The 25,859-nt window shown below is 32.0% G+C and overlaps 1 pseudogene; it reads left to right on the top strand.

The window, feature by feature from the left end:
* Window positions 1-24,891: 24,891 nt before the first annotated feature.
* LOC112474510 lies at window positions 24,892-25,010 on the top strand (annotated as a pseudogene).
* The last annotated feature ends 849 nt before the right edge of the window (window positions 25,011-25,859 follow it).

The raw sequence follows: 25,859 nt of genomic DNA, 5'->3' as shown, positions 1-25,859 counted from the left end.
AAATTAAGGTAAAATAGCCCTAATTATAATTTGTATAATAGAGATAATATACTTTACTTAAAAAAATTAGGTAAAAATGGAAATGAGGCATACTAAAAATCCAGGATCCTCAATATTTACATCATTTAAAAATATGTAAGAAACTTTTCAGAACCTCCACCAAAGTCACTTTTTTTTAATTATGCTCTGTGTTTTTTCTGCTTAATATTTGTTTAGCAACAATGTTTTTCCTATTGTATTGCAAATATAAATCACTTTAGAGTCATTATCTATTAAATAGGCTTTGATAGATCAATCTAAGAAATGGTATTTATTTCTGACTTTCTTTTCTAATAGAAAAATGTGTTATAAATTCCAAAATAATTTATTTACAAATAAATATTATTAATGCTGCAAGTCATTAAGAGCCTCTCAGACAAGAGACATGGGAAATACTCATACAAGAAGATGTGGAAGCAAAAAAAGGAAATTATCCTAGCTTAAAGCCTAATTGTTTGTTTGTTGTTGGTTGTCCATAGCATTTTGATTTTGTAATGTTAAGACATTTACAGGTTTATATTTTGATTTGCTTAAGTGAGGAGCCACGGTATTAGAGCCACCCCAGTGTAATGATCTCCTTGTTTAATTAATTTAACAAAGGAAAACCTCAATATTTTCTTCAGCTTATGAAGCATAACATAAAGATGCACGACAATTTTTGCAGCATTGCTAAATAGCCTAAGCTTTATGAAAACCGTAATTGTGTAAATGTGAAAATATTAATAGAAAGTAACTTTATTCATTCACATTTATCGTATGGAAATGTATGCCGTTCACATCCTCAACAAATACAAAACAAATTATCTTGATTAAACAAATAAAAACAGATTTATTTTGAGTCCTAGATGCTTATAATCTCTTCAATAAAATAATGTATGATTCTTTACTTCTTTGAAATGGGTAGAAGAGTGCTTAAAAATAAAAAAAAAAAGATGAACTGTCTAACTATTTAATTATAGTATTAAATAGAGCCTAAAATTTTAATCTCTTCATTATCTTTGTAATTATAATGTCTTTAAAAAGTCATTCATCAATTTCTTGGTTTTGATAAAGTACCACAGTCAGGTAAGATTTACTATTAGGGGGAAAATGGGTGATTGGCACATAGTATCTCCCTGAAGTATTTTTGCAATTTCTTGTGAGTCTATTGATGTTTCAAAATAAAAGCTTTTATTTTTAATTCATTTATAAAACAATTGTGTTATTCTCTACAATTTTTTGTATCAGTTAGCTGTTATGATATGAATTTTTACATGTACACCATGTACAAAATCTCATGATTTAGAGCATGAAATAGACATTTTAGTACAAGAAAGGCAAATGGTCAGTTTATAGTTACTCTTTTCATTTGACATTTCTCTGCATAGTCTCCTTCATCTTCCAAAGGTGTATATTTTGACATCGTTTTTGACGGAGGTGCTGAGCTGTTGGAGATGCATACCAGATTTATAGGTAGAAATGCCATTTTCCTTCTCCTATTTTTCCTACCCATGCTACACATAATTTGCCTCCCTCATGTGAAACAGAGGTTACAAGCTGTGTGCATGACAAGGGAAAATAACCCTAAGGGTGAATCTTCAGATGCCTTGATATTCAGCTACAAGAACACAGCTCCAAGTCAGAAGTGATGTATTTTCTGTGTATTTTCAAATGTTACTAATGCTTCTTGATTTCACCTTTTACATTTTGAAGTAGACATACTAGAAACAGAGATGTCAAAGGTAGGTATTAAAACATACACATTCACATTGGAAAGTAAAATTTAAATTTAAATTTGTTTATAGAGTGTAAAACACCATTATCTTAGCAGCTTCAATCACACATGGCCTTCACAGGCCTCACAACAATAGACCTAACTTCTTACTGCCAAAACTCCAATCATCACATTGTAAATGATATATTTTAAAGTAATTTTTTTTTAAATTAGAAGAGTACAAGAGCAGCAGAACTGAAAATGCAGTTGTGATTATGTTCTAATCTTGAAAAAAAAAATCATAGCCCAATTGTTTCATAGTTAATTGTTTCTACTTGGTGCCTGTGACATAAGAAATAATAATAGTTATGGGTCAGATGCCACTAATTATATCTAAAAAATGAATATTCTGTGTATCAGTTACCTTAATCTTACAAATATCTCATGTTTGAAGTGGAGGCTATCTCTTGAAGTTATCAGGAGGACTAATTAACCTTTGCATTATTATATTAATAAAAGATATTAGCTAAATATTTAATATTGATCTTTAATGCATTTACTCTGAATGTACTCTTTACTACTCAGAGACTTCAGTAAATGATGATTCTATTGAATTCTCAGCAGTCATACAGATTACACAGTGATAATGCTAATTTGGAGCAAGTAGTCAGTATGTTAAAATCTTATCACTAGAAAATTATGGAGAAATACTTCAGCTATTTAACTCTCTGTACTTGAAACAATCTCTCTCCCTCTCTCTCTCTCTTTCGTGTTTGTTTCTTCTGTTTGGTATTTGTTTACTTTTTAGCCATCAAGAATAACTGAGTCTTATGCTTTAACTAGAACAATATTAGAGCCTCTTTTAATTTAACAAATTTACCTACTTTAGGAAATGTACCCTCAAAAGACTTCAAATTTTCTAGAAATGAAATATCAGATTAAAGAAATTGATAGATATGCTTTAAAGACTCCTTGGAGTGGTTGTATTATCACTGATGTGCTTGGGAAATAGTAAGGAAACTGTCAGTTCAACTTTTTTTGTTTGATATGTTAAATAAATATGGGCTGGCTGACTTCATAACAAGTGTGTCTGATTCACTATCTGCAGAAAATTCCATGTATAATCAACATCATAATCATAGAATTTGTGTGTGTGTATGAATTTCTACTATACAAGCATCATTTGGAGAAATGTTTCTGGTTGTTATTTAGAAGTATTAACTCCATGTTTTCCTTTAATTTAATTTCTAATAAAACATTAATAGATTATCTGCATGGTGATTATGTTTTAAAAGTTTAAAGTCTAATTAGCATAATGAAACTATCCATGAAAAAAAATGCATACTTTCAATTTTTAACATTTACTCAAGTTAGAAAACTTACCATCAACTAAATGTAAAAATCATTTAAGCAGTGTATGGTAGTGAATTATACTATAACTTTTTTTTTTTATTTACTCTGGGTTTAGTCATAAGCTAATTATTTAGCATCTATTGTTTTTAGTACTACTAAGTATCTTGTGTGTATTATTTGTCACAAAAACCTGATGAAGTTGGGACTATTAAGCTTTTCTAGACATAGAGAGCTGAGACTAAGTTTATTCAAGGTTATTCAGCTAGTCAAGGACAGAGTGGAACTTTCATCTGGACCGGTGGCTCCAGGATTTCTGTACTTAATCACAATAACAAACTGCTGATAAACCTGATAATTATAGTAATTGCCTTTATAGCTGATATTTACTGAGAAATTATTTTACAGAAGGATCATTGCTCAAAATTATGCACAGATTTACTTACTTCATCCTCACTACAAGTTAATGAAGGAGATTCAGTTATTATATCCATTTTATAGTTTGGGAAATTGAGGATTATAAACATTATGTAATTTGTGCAAGGTCTCACTGCTCTTAACTACTAGCTTTGCTCTACTGTTATGATGTTAATCTATGCTCAGACCACTATAATACTTCCATGTAATCATAAATTAATTCATCTAGTTCATGTTATATATGTGTTAAAGGATAAAAATACAATAATGAATAATGGAGAATCTCTGATGAAGATGAGTGTTCATCTTTTCAGTCAATATTTTTTTTTTTATAATTAATGCTATACAGATTTATATATGCTATGGAAGAACAAAAGAAGGAGTAATTTATTCTGCTAAAGGGATTAGACATTTCTCCTGAGGGCTAGAAGCTGATCTAGATTTTACATTATGGATTTCATGAGTAAAAAGATGGATTTGGTGATAATTGGAATCCCAGTGAAAGTGTGAATGTATAGACCAGAAGTGATTGATAATATATGGTATATTTGGATAATAAATAGCCATTCCAGAATGTTGCTGTGCACAGTGACAAGGTGTGTGATGGCAATAAAGTTAGAAAAGGAGACTGGGCACAACATGTCAGTTGTGATAGTCAATAGTAAATTGTATGTAATAAGCAATAGTGAAAAAATCAAATGCATTTTTTATAGAGTAGAGTAATGCAATCCCAATTGTCATAACTTTGTCAGTCTTGGAGACAAATGTATGCAATATCATGGGATCTGTGAGAATGGGAAATAGAATAAACTATGTTAAGATCAAATTGTCCTTGAAAACATTACCTGGTACAGAGATATAGAGTTTATGAGGCTTTTTTCCCCCTAGAATGTATTTTTAACATTTTATTAAAGTTTGAGAATTATTATACCTATATCATCTATAACCTAGAGATGACAGCCTAAAATTAACTACAACCAATATTCTCAGTAGAAGAATAAGAGAAAGGGAACAGGCTAAAAGGTATTATATACAAATATACAATTAACAACCAAGAAAAAAAATACACACATAAGTGCTTGTTTCTGTGACTGCATAAGTGCTTATTTCTGTGACTGATCATGAGACCTTAATTGATGCAAATAAATTCCTTTTCCACTAATTGTTCCATGTGCGTTTTCCCCTCAGACAGCACTTTCGTTAGTTGGCTTTCTTTAGTCCAACTAGTACAGTGAAGAATTTGAATGTTTAGTGACCCTTGCTTTATCCAGTTGTTTATATATATAATTTTTACTATTAAAATTAAAGTTTTAAAAGAAACTGCCAGAAAAAGCAATGGTTATACATGGGCCTCCCTGTCATTTTAAGTAGAAACAATCTGATTTTCTTTTGATATCAGGATCAATTACTCCAGTAATTCTCTCCTTTGTGTTGTGTTTAGTAGTAATGAAAGACTTAAATGGCCAGGGGGTAGACTTAACTTGAAGTTTAGGGAACAATTGTTGAAAATTGAAACTTGTAGAGATTTGGCATAATAGAGAGAAAAGTCCATTTCAATGAATCTTGTTATCTCCTAGGCCACTATAATTTAGCTTAGTTAAAATAGTAAAAAATAAGAAAACTTCCTATAAGACAATGATGTAAACATAAATCTAAATGAGTGATTTTTAACAGGCCAGTTGTTTGGATTAGTAGATCACATAATAAGACCAAAAATTTCATCAGCTGTACTTTTTTGATGCAATTTTTTGGCTATAAAGTGAAATTTTTAATGATAAGAAATGTAATTTCTCTTACTATGACCAAGGATAAGGAATTTAAGTAATTCTTTGAGGATGAGGAGGGAAGAAAACAATTCATAAAGCAAAGGCAAATTCATACTCTGATTTTCCTTTTACTAAATTAAAGATCAACTGATGCTTGCTCCTGATGAAAATGTTCCATTGAAATCAGCCTACCATCTGTTTGCACAGGTACTGACGCCATGTTAATGGTTCAATAATAGACCTTGCTGTTAGTGCTTTGGGTAGTCAATACTTCTGAAATCAAATTAATTGTATTGAGGGTCTATAATCTGAGATGTACATAACCTTTATCCCTGCCACCCCGACTGATTTTTACATTAGCACATTGACCAAACACTGCAGTGACTGGAAAAAAAGGCTGAACGGTAAATAGACATGAAGTTCAAATGATTATTGAGACTATTTTCTGTACTGGATTCTTTTAATAAGCATTTATATGGGACACTAAAACTTCAACTATATGTCCCTTTTAGAAGTCCAACCACATTCTTTTTTATCGGACACTTTTATCATCGATTCTCTAGACTTCTTTTTCTTAGTCCTTGATCATCTGGCAAAATTATGAAAAACTTCTCATTAATCGTATATATCTATAACATTAGCCACATCTACACTGATAAAGTGGATATTCATATTCAATGCTCAAAATTCTGACCACTAGGATGGTTTTTCTTCTCTGCTATTTTTTTTAGCACCACCAGAATAGGACTATAATGCTACAGAATATCTATTTGTGGCTGGTATCACCATATTGTGCATGATTATCTATAAATCAGGCCTAAGTGTTTTCTTTCTCAGCCAACTGAGGTTAAAAGCAAGGTGTAAAAGTATGGTAATTTAAGTAGAAAGACAGGTGGCATTGCAGTAAGAATATGAACTATGAGAGTCTGAGTTACTGGCTCATGCAACTTACTTGTGCATGTAGAACCTAGAGTCAGATTTACCCAACTATTCTGATGTTGTTCCTTTGGTAACAATAGCATTGAAAATTAACAAGGTAGATTTAATTTTTAGTTCAGTTTATGTTACATGATATATGAATGGTGAATATTTCATTATTTCTCATTCATTGTAAATTTTAAAAACTTATAGCATTTGGGGCTATTTTTAAATTATTTTTTTAAATAAAACAATATATTTTTTATTTTGTAAAATATGACGTATCATCTTGGAAATTTATATTAGATATATCAACTTACTTTATTGAAGAATGGTTAAATCATGATAATTATTCTATCTAATATATTATTTAAATAATCTAAATACATCAATATAAAAGAATTGATTTTAGAAATAATTTCATTAAATGTGAATATGAGTCATATTAACTTTTAAGAAACCTACTCAGTAAATGTCAGATACTATAACTCAGCAGCCTCAGATGTTTCTTTTAGTCTATATATATTCTATCTATTTATATATTTCTCTATTAAAATATTTGCATACTTGCTGTATTCACAGAATTTAATTTTTTCCTTCAAATATTTTACCAGCTAGCATGGAATAAATAACTAATATGATAGTAAATTACCAAATGTTAATTTCATTAAAAAAGAAACTAAGTTATGATCAAATTTATTCTTCACCTTACTTGTAAGAATGCTTGCATTCTTTTAATACGTTCTTTCAAGTTCAAGTAGTGTGTCTTTGTTAAATCCAGAAAAGAAAATAGGCAGATTTTAAGTGAGTAGGAGGCTAAGAAAAAGTTCATTCTGTCTCATATTAAAACAGTGCTGAGACATAATTTTCAACATGAAATACAATTAGATTTAGTCTCTTTATGACATTATAAGATATTTTTTCTTCAAGTTAAATATTTTGTTTTTTACATATAATAATGTCATAGAAGCAGTGAAAAAAAATAATAAAAATTGAGTTTTGCTCTTTCTATTTTCTTACTTTATAATTATTTCTTCCAAAAGGAGGCGCTTTTAAAAGTAAATTGGCAACATTTGAAAACTTGAAAAAGACACACCAGGAAACCTGAGACCTCTGATGCAGGGAATGGAGAGGGCCTGGTCTCTATCATTGCAGGGGGCAGCCCATACCCAGAAAGTCAGAAGGTACTGATTTCACTGAAGGAGCTATTTAAAGAGGTTGTCCATGTTAGACAATCCTTAGGGAGCAGAACATGAAAAATAGGCTTGCTTGGTACTAGTTTTGAAAGTTATCGACTTCCAGTAATAATGATGGAGTAAATAAACACTGTGCTCACTTCGTGCTCAATTCCTCCCACAACCACATCAAAATTACAACTAAATTATAGGAAAATCACTCTGACACTATTTAAACAGAACTCCTATAACTAAGGATATAAAGAGACTGGTAAGGGGGCGGGACAGAGGTACAAAATGGGCCCTTCCCACACACTGGTGTGGTGGTTAAGAGTTAGGAGGGATATCTCAGCTGCAGAAATCCTCCCTGAGGAGTGAGGGTCCCAGTTCCACACTAGATTCCCCAGCCCGGACCATGAATGCCAAGAAGAGGAGTCCCTACTACTTCTGGCTATGAAAATCAGCACGGTTTTCAGCCAGGCAAGACAGAGGCTTAAAACCCAGGCATGCCATTTAAAAGGCCTGTGCATGGACTTACTTGCTGACCAACTCACTCTGAGCTCCAACACCAGGGCAGCAGCTCAGAAAGCACCAGGGACATCAGTATGAACTGAGTTGTATGGCTTCAGGGTGAAGGTTGGAGGGGCAGCTCATTCCAGGACTGCTGGCAGGCACCATTATTCCTTTACTGAGCCCTCCTCTCACCCAGCCTGCAGGCACAGGTGGGCACCAAATCTAAGTTTCCATCAAACTTGCCCCACGCTGGTGAGTCCCTGAGAACCCACCCTGCTGAATCTGCACAACACCAGCCTGAAACTCTTTCAATTCCTGTTACTCACAAGCTGTCAGCTTTGACCCATACTGTGAGCTTTCCTAAAATCTCTGAAAGACTTTTCTAAAATCTGAAAGCTTTACAAATCCTAATCAAAGTAGCATTTGGCCTCAGCATGCCCTGTACCTTCTGCTAAGCAGACCCCAGAACTAGTGGCAGTTAGCCTTTCTTCACACCATACCCTCTCCCACCTGCTTCCAAGACCAGCACAAGCAGTTACCAAAGTTAGATCAATTTGTAGCTCCTACCAGATGGCCCCAGGCTGGGAGCAGACACTGGCTGCCCTAGGCCTGCACCATAGCACCTCCAAAGAGGTTCTAGAATTAACACACCCACTGGTCAGCTTCAGACTACATCAGAGCATCACCCAATTATCTCTACACCCAAAGGATAAACTTGGCAGGCACCGGAGCTCTGCTATAACAAATCTCACACCATGGAGTCAGGCACCACACAACAGCTCATCCACAGAAGTCATGACCAGTCCTCGCAACTAGTCTTCCTGAAAGTCAATCCTACCCGATAATGTGCCAACAGTTATCAAACCTCAACTACAACTTGAGGGCCCATGCAAGCCACAAAAGGGACACTCCCTCAGCACCCAGCTCAGGTGACCAGGGATTCTGCTCTACTGGTATACGGAGTATATCTACTATATAAGGCCACCTTACCAAGACTGGGAGATGTAGTAGACCCAACATATAGAAATATGAACAGGGAGGTAGCAAAATGAGAAAACAAAGAAACATGTCCCAAATGAAAGAACAGAACAGAAATTCCGGGGGAGAGAGGGCAGAACTAAGTGGAGACAAGCAATCTCTCAGGTACAGAGTTTAAATACTGGATACAAAGATGTTCAATGAATTTAAGAGAAGAATAGATGAAGTCAGTGAGAACTTTTACAAAGAGATAGAAATCATAAAAAAAAAAAAACAGTCAGAAATGAAGAATACAACAACTGAAAAGAATACATTAGGTGGAATCAACAGGAAATTAAATAAAGCAGAAAATCAAGTAAACCATTTGAAAGACAAGGTAGCAGAAAACACCCAATCATAACAGCAAAAATAAAAAAATAATAAACTTAAAAAATGAAGATTCTTTAAGGGATCTCTGGGACAACTTCAAGTGTAACAACATTTATATCATAGAGGTACCAGAAAAATTGTATGTATATATACATATATGTGTGTGAATGTGTGTGTGTGTGTGTGTGTATCGACAATTACTTTAGATATAAATGGATTGAATGCTTCAATCAAAAGAGATAGGGTGACTGAATGAATAAGAAACTCTTACATATGCTGCCTACAAGAGACCTAATACTGGTTGAAAGACACACATAGGCTGAAAGTAAAGGGATCAAAAAAGATATTTTAGGCAAATGGAAATGAAAAAAAAAGTTGGGTAGCAATACTTATATCAGACAAAATTGATTAAAACAAAAGACTTAACAAGAGACAAAGAAGGATATTTCATATATAATAGTGAAGATAAGAAAGCAATACATGAGTCTATCAACGAATAATTCAATAAACAAGGAGTGGTACATATGGACAATGAAATATTACTCGGCCATAAAAAAGAATAAAATCTTACTATTTGCAACTACGTAGATAGACCTAGAAGGTATTATGCTAAATGAAATAAGTCACATAGAGAAAGATAAATCCCATAGAATTTCACTTATATGTGTAATCTAGAAAACAAAATAAAAGAAAAAATCAGAACAGAAACAATCTCATACAGAGAATAAATTGATGTTTGCCAGATGGGAGGCAGGATAAGGGGCTGGGTGAAAAAGGTGAAGGGATTAAGAAGTACAAATTGTCAGTAACAGAATAGTCACCGGTATGTAAAGTATAGCATAGGGAATATAGTCAATAATATTAGGATAAATATGTATGACTCCAGGTTGGTACTAGATTTATTAAAGTCAAGGGGATCACTTTGTAAGTTATATAAATTTTAATCATTATTCTGTACACCTAAAACTAATATAATCTTGAGTGTCAACAGTAATTCAAAAATAAAAAATAAAATAGAACGATAAAAATAAAAACAAAAAGAAAAAGAAACTTGAAAAACACTTAATATTCAAATCACACCCTACATCTTTCTTATAAGTATGCTGAGGTCCAGATAATTTAATTGATTTTCCCAGGATTAGAATTCATGCAAGGCAGACTTGGAAGTAGAATTCTTGGGATTAGAGGAATGTATCCCAAGCAACATGTGTGAATAAAGTATATGCAAAATAGGTAAGAGAGTGGGAAGATAGCAAGAAACTTATAATTTGAAGATGCCTTTTTAGTATTCCCTCTGTGCCAGTTCTCTTAATAACTTATGTAGTTTTAAAATTGTAAAACTGCATACATTGAGGTGATAAATCCACATGGTATCTGCTAGTAAGACATACAAAGCAAAGTAAAGTGAACAATAACTGAGTGAAAAAGTTTTGTTTTAAGTAGAAAACAATCTGGATTTTTTCTCACTCATATTTTCCACTACTAAGAGAGAAAACATTCTAGTGTCATGGTTACAAGAACTTTAAACAAGTGTGTATTAAAGATAAAAGAAGATCTCATATTTTTTAAGCCTCTATGGGTCATGAATATGGTTGTGTCCTACATATTTTATTTTACAAGAACAATTCTTATGCATTCAACATTTCTCTTCAACTTCACTTCAATCGTTTGCTTCTCTTTACAGTCAAACATGATATGCAGTCTTTAATTTTTCGTGTCCAATTCACTGTCAGTCAACTTTAATCTGCCCTTCACTTCTATTTATTGCATTGATATCAATATTCTACACTCAGCTCTGCTCTTGTTAATGTTACTAATAGCATTCATTTTGTTCACTATCTGTCATGTTATGCAGGTCTTGCTGCGGTAGCCATAGGTGGTTTTTTCCTTCAGTAAGAAAACTGTCTTCTGATTCCTCATTTTTTTTTTTTCCAAACTAAAAAGCCAGTCTTATTTATGTTCCTTTGCTATATACTCTTATTTTATTTTTCAATTATAGTTGACATAAATATTATATTAGCTTCAGGTGTATAACAGTGATTAAATAATTATACACCTTATGAAGTGATCGCCTCAACTCAATAAGTCAAGTTGTAAAAGTGGAAATTCTCCAGTTTCAGGGAGGCAGTATCTCCAGGTGCCGGCCCCTAGGGAGAGCAGTTACTCAGTTACAGGGAGGTGATATCTTCTTTATTCATCTATCAATGAACATCTATGTTGCTTTTGTTTCTTGGTTATTGTAAAAAAGCTGCTATAAACATATATCTTTTCAAATGAGTGTTTTGGATTTCTTCAGATAAATATCGAGAAGTAGAATTATTAGATCATATGGTAGTTCTTTTTTAAATATTTTAAGAACCTCCATACTGTTTCCCAAGTTGGTGCACCGATTTACAATCCCACCAACAGTGCATGAAGGTTCCATTTTCTCCATATCCTCACCAACACTTGTTGTTGTTCATTTATTTATAATAGCCATTCTGACGGGTGCAGTTTTAATTGCATTTTCCTGATGATTAGTGATGTTGAGCATATTTTCATATGTCTGTTACCCATCTGTATATCCTCTTTGGAGAAATGTTTATTCATGTCTTCTCATTTTTTAATGTGCTTAATTTATTGAGCATTTAATATTAGGATGCTGGGCTCACTTAATTACATAAAAATGTTCCTGTGATATTAATTTTCTCTCATGGCTTTAAATACTTTAATATCTCTTTCGATGTCCAGATATCTACTTTTAATATTTTAATTTAGCTAAATCACATTCTCAAAATTAAGACCAAATTCGTATGTTCTATCCCAGGAATATCTTGACTCCATAGAGCTCAGTCACCACTCTTGGCCAAGCCTCAGTCATCTTTTGCATAAGATAATGAAATAACTTCCTAATTAGTCATCCCTCATTCATTCTTCCTATTGTTTTATTTTATTTTACTTTGGCAGAGTAAGATTATTAAATTGTAAATTAGATCATGCTACTTTCCCTCCACACTAACACCCATTGCTCTTACAATAAATTTTAAGACACTTTTGACCTAAAAATCTATAAATGATATCATATTCATACCCTTATTTCATTATATCCACATCACACATGCCTTTATTGCAGCCTCTTAAGAAAGTCACATTTTTTTCTTCTACTTCTATGATTATACTATTTCTTCTCCCTAAAATACTCTGCCCTCTTCTCCCTTCCTTGTTCTTCCAATGGCTAGCTCTTTCTCATCCTTTAGGTCTCAGTTCTCAGAAAGATGTCTGGCATCCAAAAGGCTATTTCCCCTAGTCTATTTAAAATAGATTTTTCCTACTTTATTCTATTTCGTAATAGCCTTTTATTTTTGCTTTATAACTCATTGGTATTATAACTATTTTTATATACATTTTTTTTACTTTGTTATTATCTTCTGCCACATTAGATAGAAAAGAAAAAAGTAAAAGTAGGAGTTTACATTTTATATAATAACATTATACTTAATGGTGAGGAACTTGAAATTTTCCCACTAATATCAGGTATAAAGCAATGATGTCCCCTCTTACCACTCTTTTTCAACATCATACTGGAATTTCTAGCTAATGAAACAAAGCAAGAAAAAAAAATACAGTTATACAGATTGAGAAGAAAGAAATAAAACTGTCTTAGTTGCTAGATGACATGATTACCTATATAGAAAATTTTTAAAAAGTCGACAAAATAACTTGGGAACTAATAAAAAATTATAGCAAGTTTGCAGGATAAAAAATGTTAATATACAAAAGTCAAGTGCTCTCCTCTATACTAGTAATAAACAAGTGGAATTTTAAATTAAAAATGCAATATAATTTACATTAGCATCCCCAAATGAAATACTTACATAGAAATCTAACGAAATATGTTCAAAATCTAGCTGAAAAAAACTACACAACTTTAATGAAAGAAATACAAGAAGAACGCAATACTCAGAGTTCCGTGTTTATGGTTATACTCAATATTGTCAAGACATCAGCTCTTCCTATCTCCATCTATAGATTCAATATAATTCTAATAGAAATTAGAAGCAGTTCTTTTGACAATATTGATAAATTAATTTTGAGATTTATATGGAGAGGCAAGAGACCTAAAATAGCCAATACAATATTGAAAGAGTAGAACAAATTTGGAAGATTGACACTACCAAACTTCAAGACTTACTATAAAAGCTACAGTTATTAAGAAAGTGTAGTATTGATGAAAGAATAGACTAAAAGATCAATAGAACAGAATAGAAAACCCAGAAAAAGACTCATATGAATACAGCCAACTGATCTTTGACGATGGAACTAAGGCAATAAAATAAAGCAAAGATAGTCATTTCAACATATGGTGCTGGAATTTTTACCCAAGGTAAAAAAAAAAAAAAAAAAAAAAAAATTCTAGGCACAGGCTTTACATCCTTCACAAAAATCAACTCTAAATAGGTTACAGATCTAAATGTAAAAGATAAAATTATAAAGTGTCTATAAGATAACAGGAGAAAATCTAAATGACTTTGGGCATGATGATGATCTTTTAGATACATCACCAAAGGCACAATACATGAAAGAAATAATAGGTAAATTAGAATTAATTAAAATTGAAAGCATCTGCTCTGCAAAAGACAATGGCAAAAGAATGAGACAACAAGCCACAGACTTGGAGAAAATATTTCTAAAAGATACATCTGATAAAATACTATTGTCCAAAATATACAAAGACTTATCACAAGTCAACAATAAGAAAACAAAAAACTTAATTAAAAACACATTGAAAGACTTTAATAGATATTTCAGAAAAGAAGATACATAGATAGAAAATAAGCATATGAAAAGATGTTCCACTTTATATGTCATTAAAGAAATGCAAATTAAAACAACAATGCAGTACTACTACATGCCTATTGAATGGCCAAAATCAGGAATATTGACGACGGCAAATGCTAACAAGGTATAGAGCAAGAAGAACGCTCATTCATTGTTGGTGAGAATGCAAAATGGTAAGTCATTTTGGAAGATAGTTTAGCACTTTCCTACAATCCTAAATATAGTCTAACAATAAAATTTAAGCAATGGTGTTCCTTGGTATTTACTCAACAGAGTTGAAAACTTATGTCCATACAACACCATGTATATTGATGATTATATCAACCTTATTTATAACTGCTGAAACTTGAAGCAGCCAAGATGTTCTTTGGGAGGTGAATAGACATATAAACCATGGTACATATAGACAGTGGAATAATATTCAGCACTAAAAGTAATGAACTATCAAACTATTAAAATACATGGAGGAAATTTAAATGCATATTATTAAATAAAAGAAGCCAATCTGAGGAGGCTGCATACTGTATGATTCCAACTATACGACATTCTAGAAAAGACAAAACTATGAAGACAGCAGTAAAAAGACAGCCGTTACCAGAGTTTGGGGAAGAGGGGATGGAGTGCAGAGAATTTTTAGGGCAGTAAAAATAAATACTCTGTATAATATTATAAAGATAAATATGCATGCCATTATACATTTGTCCAAACCCATAAAATGTACAACACCAAGAAGGAACTCTAATATAAACTGTGAACTTTGGATGATTATGATGTGTCAATGTAGGTTCATCAATTATGACAGATGTACCACTTTGGTGGGAGATGTTGCTCATGGGGGCAAGCAATGCATGTGTTGAGGTGAAAGTACATGGGATATCGCTGTACCGTCCCCTCAATTTTGCTATAAATCTAAAATTACTCAAAAACATTCTGATTTTTTTAAATCAGTTAAATAAAATAGTATTTAAAATGATATTTCAGAAAACCTATTTAGATCGATTGTTAAGAGTAGTGAATTGACCATCTGAACTTAATTGAGTAAGCACATTTCTCTCCAAACTTAGTTGCTCTTTATTGGAATGCTCAAGATGAAAAGCAGATTTCCAAATTGACACTTAGGATTCTGCTCAGCAACAACCAAGAGGTACAAAAGAGAGAAGCTGCTTATGTGTAAAATCAATTTCTAAAAAAAAAAACACCTCAGAATAAAACATAAAAAATATTTGCTATTATTATGAAGAGTTATCATCAATATGAGAACGAGGTTGTTATTTTGGTTGTTTGCTTTAATTTCTGAAAAAGAGAATTGAAGTATAACATTTATATTACCAAACTTTCCAGGCCTTACCTCAAATACCACTTTGTCCATGCCTTTCTAATTCTTTGTTGGCAACATTTTTGTTACTTTCTCTTTTCCTTCAAATAGAATCTTGGATGGAAACATGACAAAAAAATGCTGCTTCAGTTGAAACATCTGTGCCCAAATGAAGTAAATGAAGTAAATATCCACAAAGTGATCTATAAAATGTTAACAGTTTATGCAATACATTTGTATACAATATAACATTTTAGTTTACCCTTAATATTTAGCAATATATTGTCTTCTCTTTGTATTAGCTGTTTTACTAATTTCATCATAAATTTCCTACAAACAGGAACCACTTCTTCATATGCAGTCTTTATAGAATCTGAAATTAACTATTATCCTATGTCAAAGATTCTCATAATATGACGAAATATTTTTTCCTGAATTTTCTAATTTGGTAAATTAAGGTTTTCTGTTTTATGTAGATGGAATCATCTTAACAAGTATTTAAACCTAACAGGAATATGTTAAAAAAAAAAAAAAGTTGACTGGACATAAACATGAATATTTATCCTCAGATAAAAAGATGACAATTCGTTTAACATTTTAATACTAGACTTATCTTCTTTATCTTGTCAAATGATTGCTTTAATAATATAGAAGGAATATAATTTTGTTTTTAGGAAACATAAACGAATCAAAATACCTCAAGGAATTTTTTCTAAGGATACTTGGTAACATACTGAATCCAAGGTAGAGCTGAAAAATCAGTCCCAAGAAAGATCAAAATCACACACTGTTCCAAGGACCTTAATATAAGACGTTTTAAGAATATTCATCTTTACTTCTAATTCATATGACTCGGGTATCCACCATAATTATTAAGATTTAGAGTTTAAATGTGGTCAAAAGAGCCCAGTTCATCCATGTCGAGTCAGCTTTCCTTCCTTGCTCCAATTATTGTGGTTAAGGATTCACAGTCAATCAGCCTTACTTGAATTTCACAATAATGTATGATGGCAATGATTTAACCCTGTCATTGAAAACTAAGATAGCCAGGTTAAATGATTAAAGCTTTCCTTATAAGATTTTCTCAGCCTAACAAATATACTATAAAACACAGTGAAGATAATTGCTTTCATGAAAATAAATGGAAGGTGGTGGTTATAAAAGTATATTAGGGAAACAGAATTTAAAATACTCTGTTTTAAAGTTTTATAATTTTAGTAGTATATAACATATTATTAAACTAAATAAAACTGTGAAATTGTAACAATCTAATGAGGCAAGAAGAATGCAATTGATTTTTTCCCTTATAATTTGTTTTCTATACAATACCCAGAGGGGTTTTTCTAAAGTCTTAGAAATCTAAATCCAAAAGGTCATGTCCCTTCTCTAATTAAAGTCCTTCAATGTCTTCCTGCTTTACTCAACGTGTGAAGGACAAACTCCTCTCCAGAGACTAAGGGAAACTTCATTCTTTGAAATTTGCTTTCCTCTCTAGCCTCATCTTTCACTATCATGCCCCTTGCACTTCACACTGCAGCCATAGGAAACAACTTTTAATCTCTTTCTGTTGTTTTTTTTACTTCCTTTAGTGGATTTTGTGTGTGTATGTGTGTGTGTGGGGGGGGTGTATGTTTGTGTGCGATTTCTTCCTGTGTGCTCTTAGCACATGTCGAAAACCTGACAATATAAAAATATTCACCCATTATCACTATATTTAGTTGTCTGTCTCCATCACTGGACCACATGCTCAATGAGAGCCAGATCACATAGGTTTGGTTCACAATGTCCTCTCAGCAATAAGCAGGATCTCTTTTATATAATAGGCCCACAATACATATTTGTGGAATAAAAATAAACACTAAATTTTAGTAAAGTGCCAAAAATACAATCAAAAAGTTTTCAGTTGACCAAAGATATATTACACTATTCCTTATGTGGTAACTCCTCTCATTTGAACCCAGATATAGACTCTGGCAGATATTCAGCAAAACTTTATCACTATTTCTCATCAGTACTATAATGGACATAACTAAGAATAGTTTTACATGATAAACAAATTTAAAGAAATGAAGACTGTCATAATATTTTATATATACATATATACATACTCATATCACTGTTATGTAGCATTATTTTAAGAGAAATAAAATTGTTAAGGATTTGTGGTTAAAGTAAACAGCTCATGACTAGATGTTGAATTTAGAGTTATTAAGTGATTACGAGTAGAGATAAGCAATTATGATTATATTATTATGATAATATAATTTGCTTTTTGATGTTTTTGAAATGCAGATTAGTACAAATTAACCTTGGTAACCTCAGGTTTTTCCACTACTTTATCTGGAATATCAGTTATCATTAATCAACCTTATAGTTTCCTATCTCTCGAAAATTCTATATAGACACAGATTAATCTGTTCTAGTTAGAAAAAATTACTGCTACTGATTATTCCAAATAGTTCTTTATCAGATAAAACAGACTCTGAGTGACATAAGTAAGGATAGTTTTATAAATATAAAAAGTGAGAAATATAATTGAGTGTCATCCTTTCAGATAATTAGAGTGTTAATCACAAAATTTATTGGTAATGAAATTACAGAAGTTTCATTCTGTTCAGAATACAAAAGTCATTTGTACTATTATAATCTCTTAATCTTAGAATTGGGTATAACACTCAGATTTTCTATTAATGTTTCTTGACCCAAAGGGAGTTTCCTTCCAAAGAATACTTCAAAAATAAAAGGGGCAATTTTGGTTGTCACAGTGACTAATGGGTCTGATTGGAATTGAGTACCTGAGTGGCCCTGTCTGCTAAGTGCCTGTAATGTGCTGGAAAGTATCTCTTAAGAATCACTCTGCCTCAAATGCCAACTGAAAAAACATAAATTTAGAAAACAGAAAATCAGCAATATAAACAAATCAGTGTTAGTAACAGGACTGAAATTGTCTTTTGACTTTAACTCAGAATGCAGTAAGATATAGGGATATCCTTAAATTTAAGAATGATTTTATATTTTCATTCTATTTATCAGACACATATGAAAAAACTTATTAGGTAGCTTATAGATACCAGAAGTTTCAAATTCCTCAGGCTTCCTTCTTCTTGTCCCCTCCAAGTCCTTCCCATGTATATTTCTCCTCCAAGAGAATCTTTGTCATGCATGTCTATCATCCTAGAATCTTATTGTTGTGATGGTAAGGTTTGGAGCTGTATCTTGGGTCTCTAACATTCACATGTGTTCCTCCAGTGCTTTAGTTTTGTTTTTTCTCACTCCCACCCCTGGTCACATGACTTGAATCTATCTCCTTGAAGCCCAGTTGACAAAGGTATTTTTCCCTTAGTTAAGAAAGGAAGGCTGGAAGGAGCTGGATGCAGAAATTCCCTTTCCCAGAAGAGATAAGCTCTGGCAGTAACCTTGGCCCTGGAAATAAGCCTTTTTTTCATAAAAAAAGTCTTCGAATGTATTTTACAAAGATTGTTCTTTCCCTTCTCTTGAAAGAGCCAGGAGGAAATCTCTCTCAATTTTTTACCACAGGGGACTGGTGGAGCTCCTGGAGGTATTCTAATGCTAATCTACATTTAACGTTTAATAAAAATGACTATTTCTGTTTTCCTATCAGTTTACAGCTCCAGTGACTTCTTCTCTGGGTAATCAGATCTCAGTTTTTGCATCTCTCTTGATGTGCCTCTCTCCAGTTTTTAGAGTAGCTTTATGCCCTGTAACATCAGTTTCTCAATGGGTTTAGAAAAGAAATTTCTTTTCTTTTCTCATTATAAGGCCAAGAGTGATAACTTCTGATCTATTTACTTGTTAGACTTAACTAGTCCAATCTAAGAGCTGGAGTTTTTTTCCTTAATCTTTTGTCTATGGAGAACCAACCATTGCAATTCTATCATGTCTTAGTTGCTTATGAAAACTTTAGTGACTTTTTAAAAAGAAATATAGTGGGAGAAAAAAAATGTTCTAATGGTTTGGGAAAATCATTGTAAAAGAACAGCCAAGAAACTAATTGCTAAAAATGATAAATATAAAGAGGCCAAAACGAATGACAAATGAATGAATGAACAAACAATACGCCAATATTAATTACTTTTAAGAGGTGTGTGTTTGTGTGTATGTGTGTTTTGTATGTGTGTTTTATAGACTGAATTATGTCTTCCCAAAATTCATACATCAAAGCCCTACTCTTTGGTATGAAAATATCTAGAGATGGGGTCATTAGGACGTAATTATGTTGAAACGAGATCATAAATGTAAGGCCCTAATCTTATAAGACTGTGAATTTGTAAAAAAGAAAAGATTTCTCTCTCTCCCTGCTCCCCACTGTCACTGTTGGGGTAGATTGGAGTTCGGTGTTTTCCCAATGACAAAGAGGAGGGGAGAGGGATAAAGAAGGCATAGACCTGTAGTTAGCATTTTTCCTCAGTTCTTCCTCAAATGATACAGTATAGAATCATAGGTCACTGAGATGTAACAGTTTTATTAAAAGTATATTTTAGAAAGACAAACTTAAAGCTCGTTCTTTGAAAAAAATCAATAAAATGGATGAATCTCCACCAAAATGAAAAAAGAAAATGGGAAGACACAAATTAACAATGCAAAACATGAAAGATATATCACTACAAACTATAGACATTAAAAGTCTATTAAGGTAAACAATTAAAAATAATAATAATCACAACTAATTCAAGATTAAACGGATAAGCAGAATAGCCCTAGATCTAGACATGAAGTTGAATTTGTCATTTAAAATCTTCCCACAAAAACCCTACTGAACTATTTTCCAGAATGGCTATATCATTTAGTCTCTCTGGTTATGCTCTCAATGTATAATCATGTTCTTCCTCCAGGAGTGTTTTGTTAGTGTGTTTGTTAGCTTTGCTTTGCTGGTTTTTTTTTTTTCTTATTCCCTTTAGCTACCTGCAATGAACTTCACCAGTGCCTAAAAGCAGTAGCACTTGTTACCCTTCCCCCACTCAGGAAAACAGGGCAGAAAGTTTCTGGTGGAGTTTTTGTTCCTCCTCAATAGCTGCTGCCCTCTTCTCCAAGTCTGTACCACAGTGACCATTGTTAGGCTCTTTCCAAGCCTTTCTGTTTTCTAGAGAGTTTGCAGAGAAGGAGCTTTCAAGAGGTCATGGATTTTTCTAGTTCTGGCCACATCCAAGGTTTTATACAGTTCCGCCAGCCCACACTCAGTCTTCACCAGTGTGCCAGATTTTCTGGCTTAACTCTTAAATGTTCTCCCTCTGTAGAGTCCATCACACTTAAATCAGGGGCCAGTGGTTACTCTGTTAACTCAGGCCTCCAAAAGATTGAAAAAAAGTTGTGAATTTGAAGTTAGTCTAGCTCTTTCTTGTCAAGGTGGGAAAGACCTTACATCTAGCACTATGCATCCCGGGGCAAAAGCTTGAGGCAGAACTTCTTCTTTTTATAGCATATAATATAGATTTTTCTCTGTTGGTAAATATAAATCTACTTTATTTTTGCAATGCTATAGATTATTTCTTAATATGGATTTATAGTGTATTATGTAATCAATTCCTAATTGATGGTTACACATTATTCTATTTTTCAATAAAGCGTTGCTTTATAGAAGTTTTTGGAAATATATCTGTGTGGTTATTTCAAGAGAATAAATGTACAGAACTTGAAAAGATGGTATAAACACTCTGAACTATCATTCTGATATACAGGTCTAGTTATATGTTTCCAATATAATAATCCTATATATTTTTTTCCCCATAGTTAAATCAAAATGACTTTACTTCTTCATTATCTACCTCCAACCTACCTTTCTAACATTTCCATCTCCTACCTACAGTTTTACCCTTTCAGGAACCTGAAAATATTTAATGATACTTTCTCATAATAATAAGTCTTCAAACCTATGCTGTAATATAATTTAATCCCACAGAGATTTCCTCATAGAATTTTAATTCTGCATTATGTTTATTGTTTTTATTTTGGACAGACATAAAAAAAAACTAGATGACAAATTGGTCTAAAATCTTATGACACTTATTAAAGACATATCCATTAAGTTGTTCAAAAAATACTTACATAATGAATTTCTCTTTACATTTAGAGCCAGGAAAATGTTCTTTCCTCTGTACTTATAAATGTATTTACCTTCTTTTTATTAGACGATGAAAGCATTGTAATCAGTTCTCTATTTCTATTTTGATTTACAAGAAGCCTTACTCAAATTTCATGTTCTAAGTTGCAATGCCAGGCTAGATTTTATTGATACCTCTTCCTATAAGATTATTACCAGTTACATTTGAGTCATTATATTTATTACAGGACAAAAAAGGAAAAAAAAATCTTTTTGTTCCATACTGCTTACTTACAGCAAATTTGGAAATAAAACTGGCTAAAAATTCCAAGCAATAAAATACAACATAATGCATAAGATTTCAAGAAAATGAATTACTATGATGTTGAAGATGTTTTAAAAATGTTAGACATTTCCATGTTTCATAGTGTATAAATTGAGTTGAGGTTAGAGTTAGGAATAAGAAGCATGAGAATATGAGTACCTGCAAAGCATGTTTAAAGGATACTAAGAAAGCGTTTCATTATTATAAGTAGAAAATTTAAGGATAAAATATGTTTAGCTTTGGATAAAATTAATAGAAATGATATGTCATTGTAAGACTTCAAGACCAGAATCATAAAATGAAATGTGAATTATCACACACAGGGCTAAAAATTATCAGTAAGATAATGCAGAGGGAGTTGTAGAACATTTATACTCCAATAATTATGAGACCAAGGGAAAAAGGAACTAAATATTGATAGAACTTCTTACTTTAAATGTATAAAATTTTTATTCTTATTATCTTTAATAACAAAAAATAAAAGGCTTTCTACTTCCTGAGGTCCTTCTTAAATTGTGCAATGCAAATCATTACTTGGAAAAATTTTTTAATTATAAAACAAAAATCTTCTCAGAATCTAAGCCAATATAGAAATGTGTAGAATATATTTGCTCTTTTAGCTTATAGAATGAATGTGTTGGATATGGGAAAAATAATTTGTGAATGTGTTAAATCAGACTCTTGCATAATCAAGTATGTAGAATCTTAAGTTAATCAAGAAATTCAGATTCTTTAAGTTCCCTTGAAGATTGCATTTAAGAGAATGCTTTACAAATTCATACAGGAAGACAATATAGTGCTTTGATTGATAGATTAATTGCTCCAAATTGTGAAGTTTGACAAAATGTACAAATGTGAACTAGGTGATTGCTGTTACCTGAGAAGCCCAGGAGAAAGTCAGATGTTCAATGGAAGTATGACATTAGATAATGAATGTATTTACATTTTTCTTATCTTCACGTGAACAGTTAAAGTCATTCAGTTTAGATATGAGCTTGTGATAGTCTAAATTTGAGAAGTTGCGTAAGAAAAGTAAGTGAAGAAAAATTGTAAATATGTTATAAGTGAGATGCAAACTAGTTCATGTAAGATCTAATTTCTTATGAGAAATCATCCTGTTGTACGCTCAAGAATTGTCCGAAGTGAGAAGTAGCTGCCTGCTTTAGAATAACAGCCATAAATGTTATTTGGCCATGGTCTCACCCACTATCTGTGGCATACTAAACTTTTTTCATTCAATTATCCTATTTTCTTTTAATTATACTAATTTTTTTGTTCATTTTAGTGCATAACTTTGTTGTCTCTGCTTTGAGTCATCCTTGTGGATATTGAAAAATCGCCCTAGTATCAGAGTGACATAATCCATTCCATATATTCGAAATGGAACTGGCATAATGAAGTACTCTAAAAATCATAGTCTATAGGACACAAATTTAGATGTTCTTAACTGTAAATGTGTAAACTGTTCCTTAGCCTAACTTTTACATAAGTAAGTGCTAGCATTTCTAAAGGGCTTATTTTGGAACAGGTGCTAGGCTAGATGCTTATACATAGATATATAAAAAACAAATTCCCTGACTTTGATGGTTACTGGGGCTATAGAAGAAAAGAATTCAAGCAAACACAATACAGGGGCTATAACAGCACAGTGTTATGAGTGCTCAGGGAAGAAGACAGCTAATTCTTCATAAGCGAACAAGTGGTTTGGGGCCAGAAATTTAGGTAAGGATGTTCAGAAAAAAAGGCTTTTCAGAGAAAGTGATGCTTGAACTATATTGAAAAACTGTAATTTTAAAGAAGACAAAAGAAAACAAAAGAGCAAATCAGGCAGAGAACACTCACTTGTGCAATGGTGTTAAACCCACAATAATAAAATGGTTGTGGTATTTGCATCTTACACAAATTAAGATTGTTGAAAAATAAATGACCAATATTCAAACTATTCTATTTAGTATATAACATCAATAGTTGTTGTTTAAAAGGGTTATTTCCCCTTATTATTTTGTGATTCTAATACTTTTTTGATTACTTTTTTAATTCTTCAAACCTATTTGCATAAATAACCTTATTTAAAAAAATCGGTAGTAAATTCTTGCAAAATGTAAGCTTCTTAGTAAAAAACAGCATTGTCCTAACTTTCTTCAAAAATTCTACACTTTTAAGTTTGTTGCATATATAACATTTTAAGTTTTCGATAAGATTTTTATTTAAATAGAAGACATGGTAGGAGAGATAAAATAACACTATATGTATTTTAAAATCTATCTTCATCTATCAAATATATTTGAATATTAGTATAAGCTTCATTTGCAAGTCAATGCCTTTTATAAAATTCCTCTCTCCCAAATCTTTCTTTTCTGAAGTAAATCACAGTGAAAAAGAAAAACTCAAATCAAAAGGCTTCTTTTAGCAATTTTTTGAAATGCAATTTATTTCTTCGAGTTATGTTGAAATTCGTTAAAGCAATTCTACTGGATGATTTGGCAGAACTAACATTAGATTTAATTTATTAGGGCAAGTTTTGTAAAGAATTTCTCTGTTTTTTGGCTAAGAACTTACATTTTGTACATGGTTAAAAGTTAATGTGCTTTAGTTTGGAATGAGAACTATCGAACATATTGTGTGGAAACAGATTTATGCCATAAAATGTTTTGAATGAAGAAATTGGTGGTGTCGTGCTTTTTTCTCTTAATGTTTTGATTGTGATTTTTCTCTCTTGTACTTACTGAAACTCTCTCCGTTGAGATGTGAATACTGAAGTTGGATAAATTCAATTATTCCTCGATTTCTCTTTTATCTTTTAAACACCAAATTAGAAGTTATGGAGTAAAAAACTGTTAGTGATTTCAAATCTTTACATGACTTCTAATCTTTACATGCATATGTTATTCATCAAAGCAAATGCATTCACTATAAAAATGGTAAATATATATCTAAATAATCTAAGGACTAACAGATTAATCTAGAGATAGAAGTAGGATGAAAAGTTTAGGCATAAGCAACATTTAAATAATAAGTTCTATTTTTCCATTTATAACATTTGCTGAATTTTTGGAATATGTGAGGCAGAGTACCAGAGTCTAGTAATATAATAACAGGAATAATTATTACACTCGTAGAGTACACAATCTAAAGAATATAAAAAATATATATTTTAGTCTACATCTATGCCACCCTGAACAAGCCCGATTCCGTCTGATCTCAGAAGTTAAGCAGGGTCGGGCTTGGTTAGTACTTGAATGGGAGACCACCTAGGAAGACCAAGTGCTGTAGGCATAAATAAATAAAAAAATGAGGGATCGTAAACTGACAAGGTCCTTGTAATCTGTGAGGTCAACCAAGGGTTGCCTCAATTAGGCATCTGTCCACTCTCTGGTTTAAAAATGGAAGCATAAAAATTCTGTTTTCTTCCCCAGTGAGTAGATTCATTGAAATACCTACAAAGGGCACAGGTCTCAGAAACCACGCCAGCATAAAGATGTTTTAAAGGTTAGGCATTTGTGCCACATATAAAATTATTAACAATTCTCTTCTTGTCCAGGGGAGTCCAGATCTTCAAAACACTAGAGGTTAGCTCAAATATGTGAAATATGTGTGTGTGTGTGTCTGTGTGTGTGCGTGTATTTTGCAGTTGTTTTCTTATAGAAATAATGTAATAATTTATTTACTAATATATCATAATTGTCAATTTTGATAACCTTTATTAAGTAAATGTATAAAAAACAATAGACTATATAAAGAGGAAGAAACCTAATTCAGTTTAGGGTGATAATGAAGATTCCTGTGGAAGTGATATTTAATTTAAATCTTGCAGAATGAAAAGAAATCTGTTTAATGATAAATGGAAAAGAAGACATGCTAAGAAGAAATTATCCTGAGAAGATCTTAAATAAAATGAAATATTGTGCTTTGAAGGAACTCGTAGAAATCCATATTGATGGAAGGAGAAAGGATTGAAGAAGTAAGCAAAAGAAGAGTGACCGGTTCTCTCTCTATATATATAGATAGATGATAGATAGATAATAGATGATATATATATATATATAACTAGGACAAGCCTCTGGTGATACATGTATGTGTGTGTGTGTATGTGTTATAATTTTGTTCATATATATATATCATATA

Source organism: Pteropus alecto, unplaced genomic scaffold, assembly GCF_000325575.1.
Source record: "Pteropus alecto unplaced genomic scaffold, ASM32557v1 scaffold239, whole genome shotgun sequence".
In the NCBI taxonomy this organism is placed as follows: Eukaryota; Metazoa; Chordata; class Mammalia; order Chiroptera; family Pteropodidae; genus Pteropus; species Pteropus alecto.
This window is presented reverse-complemented; position numbering and strand designations above follow the sequence as displayed.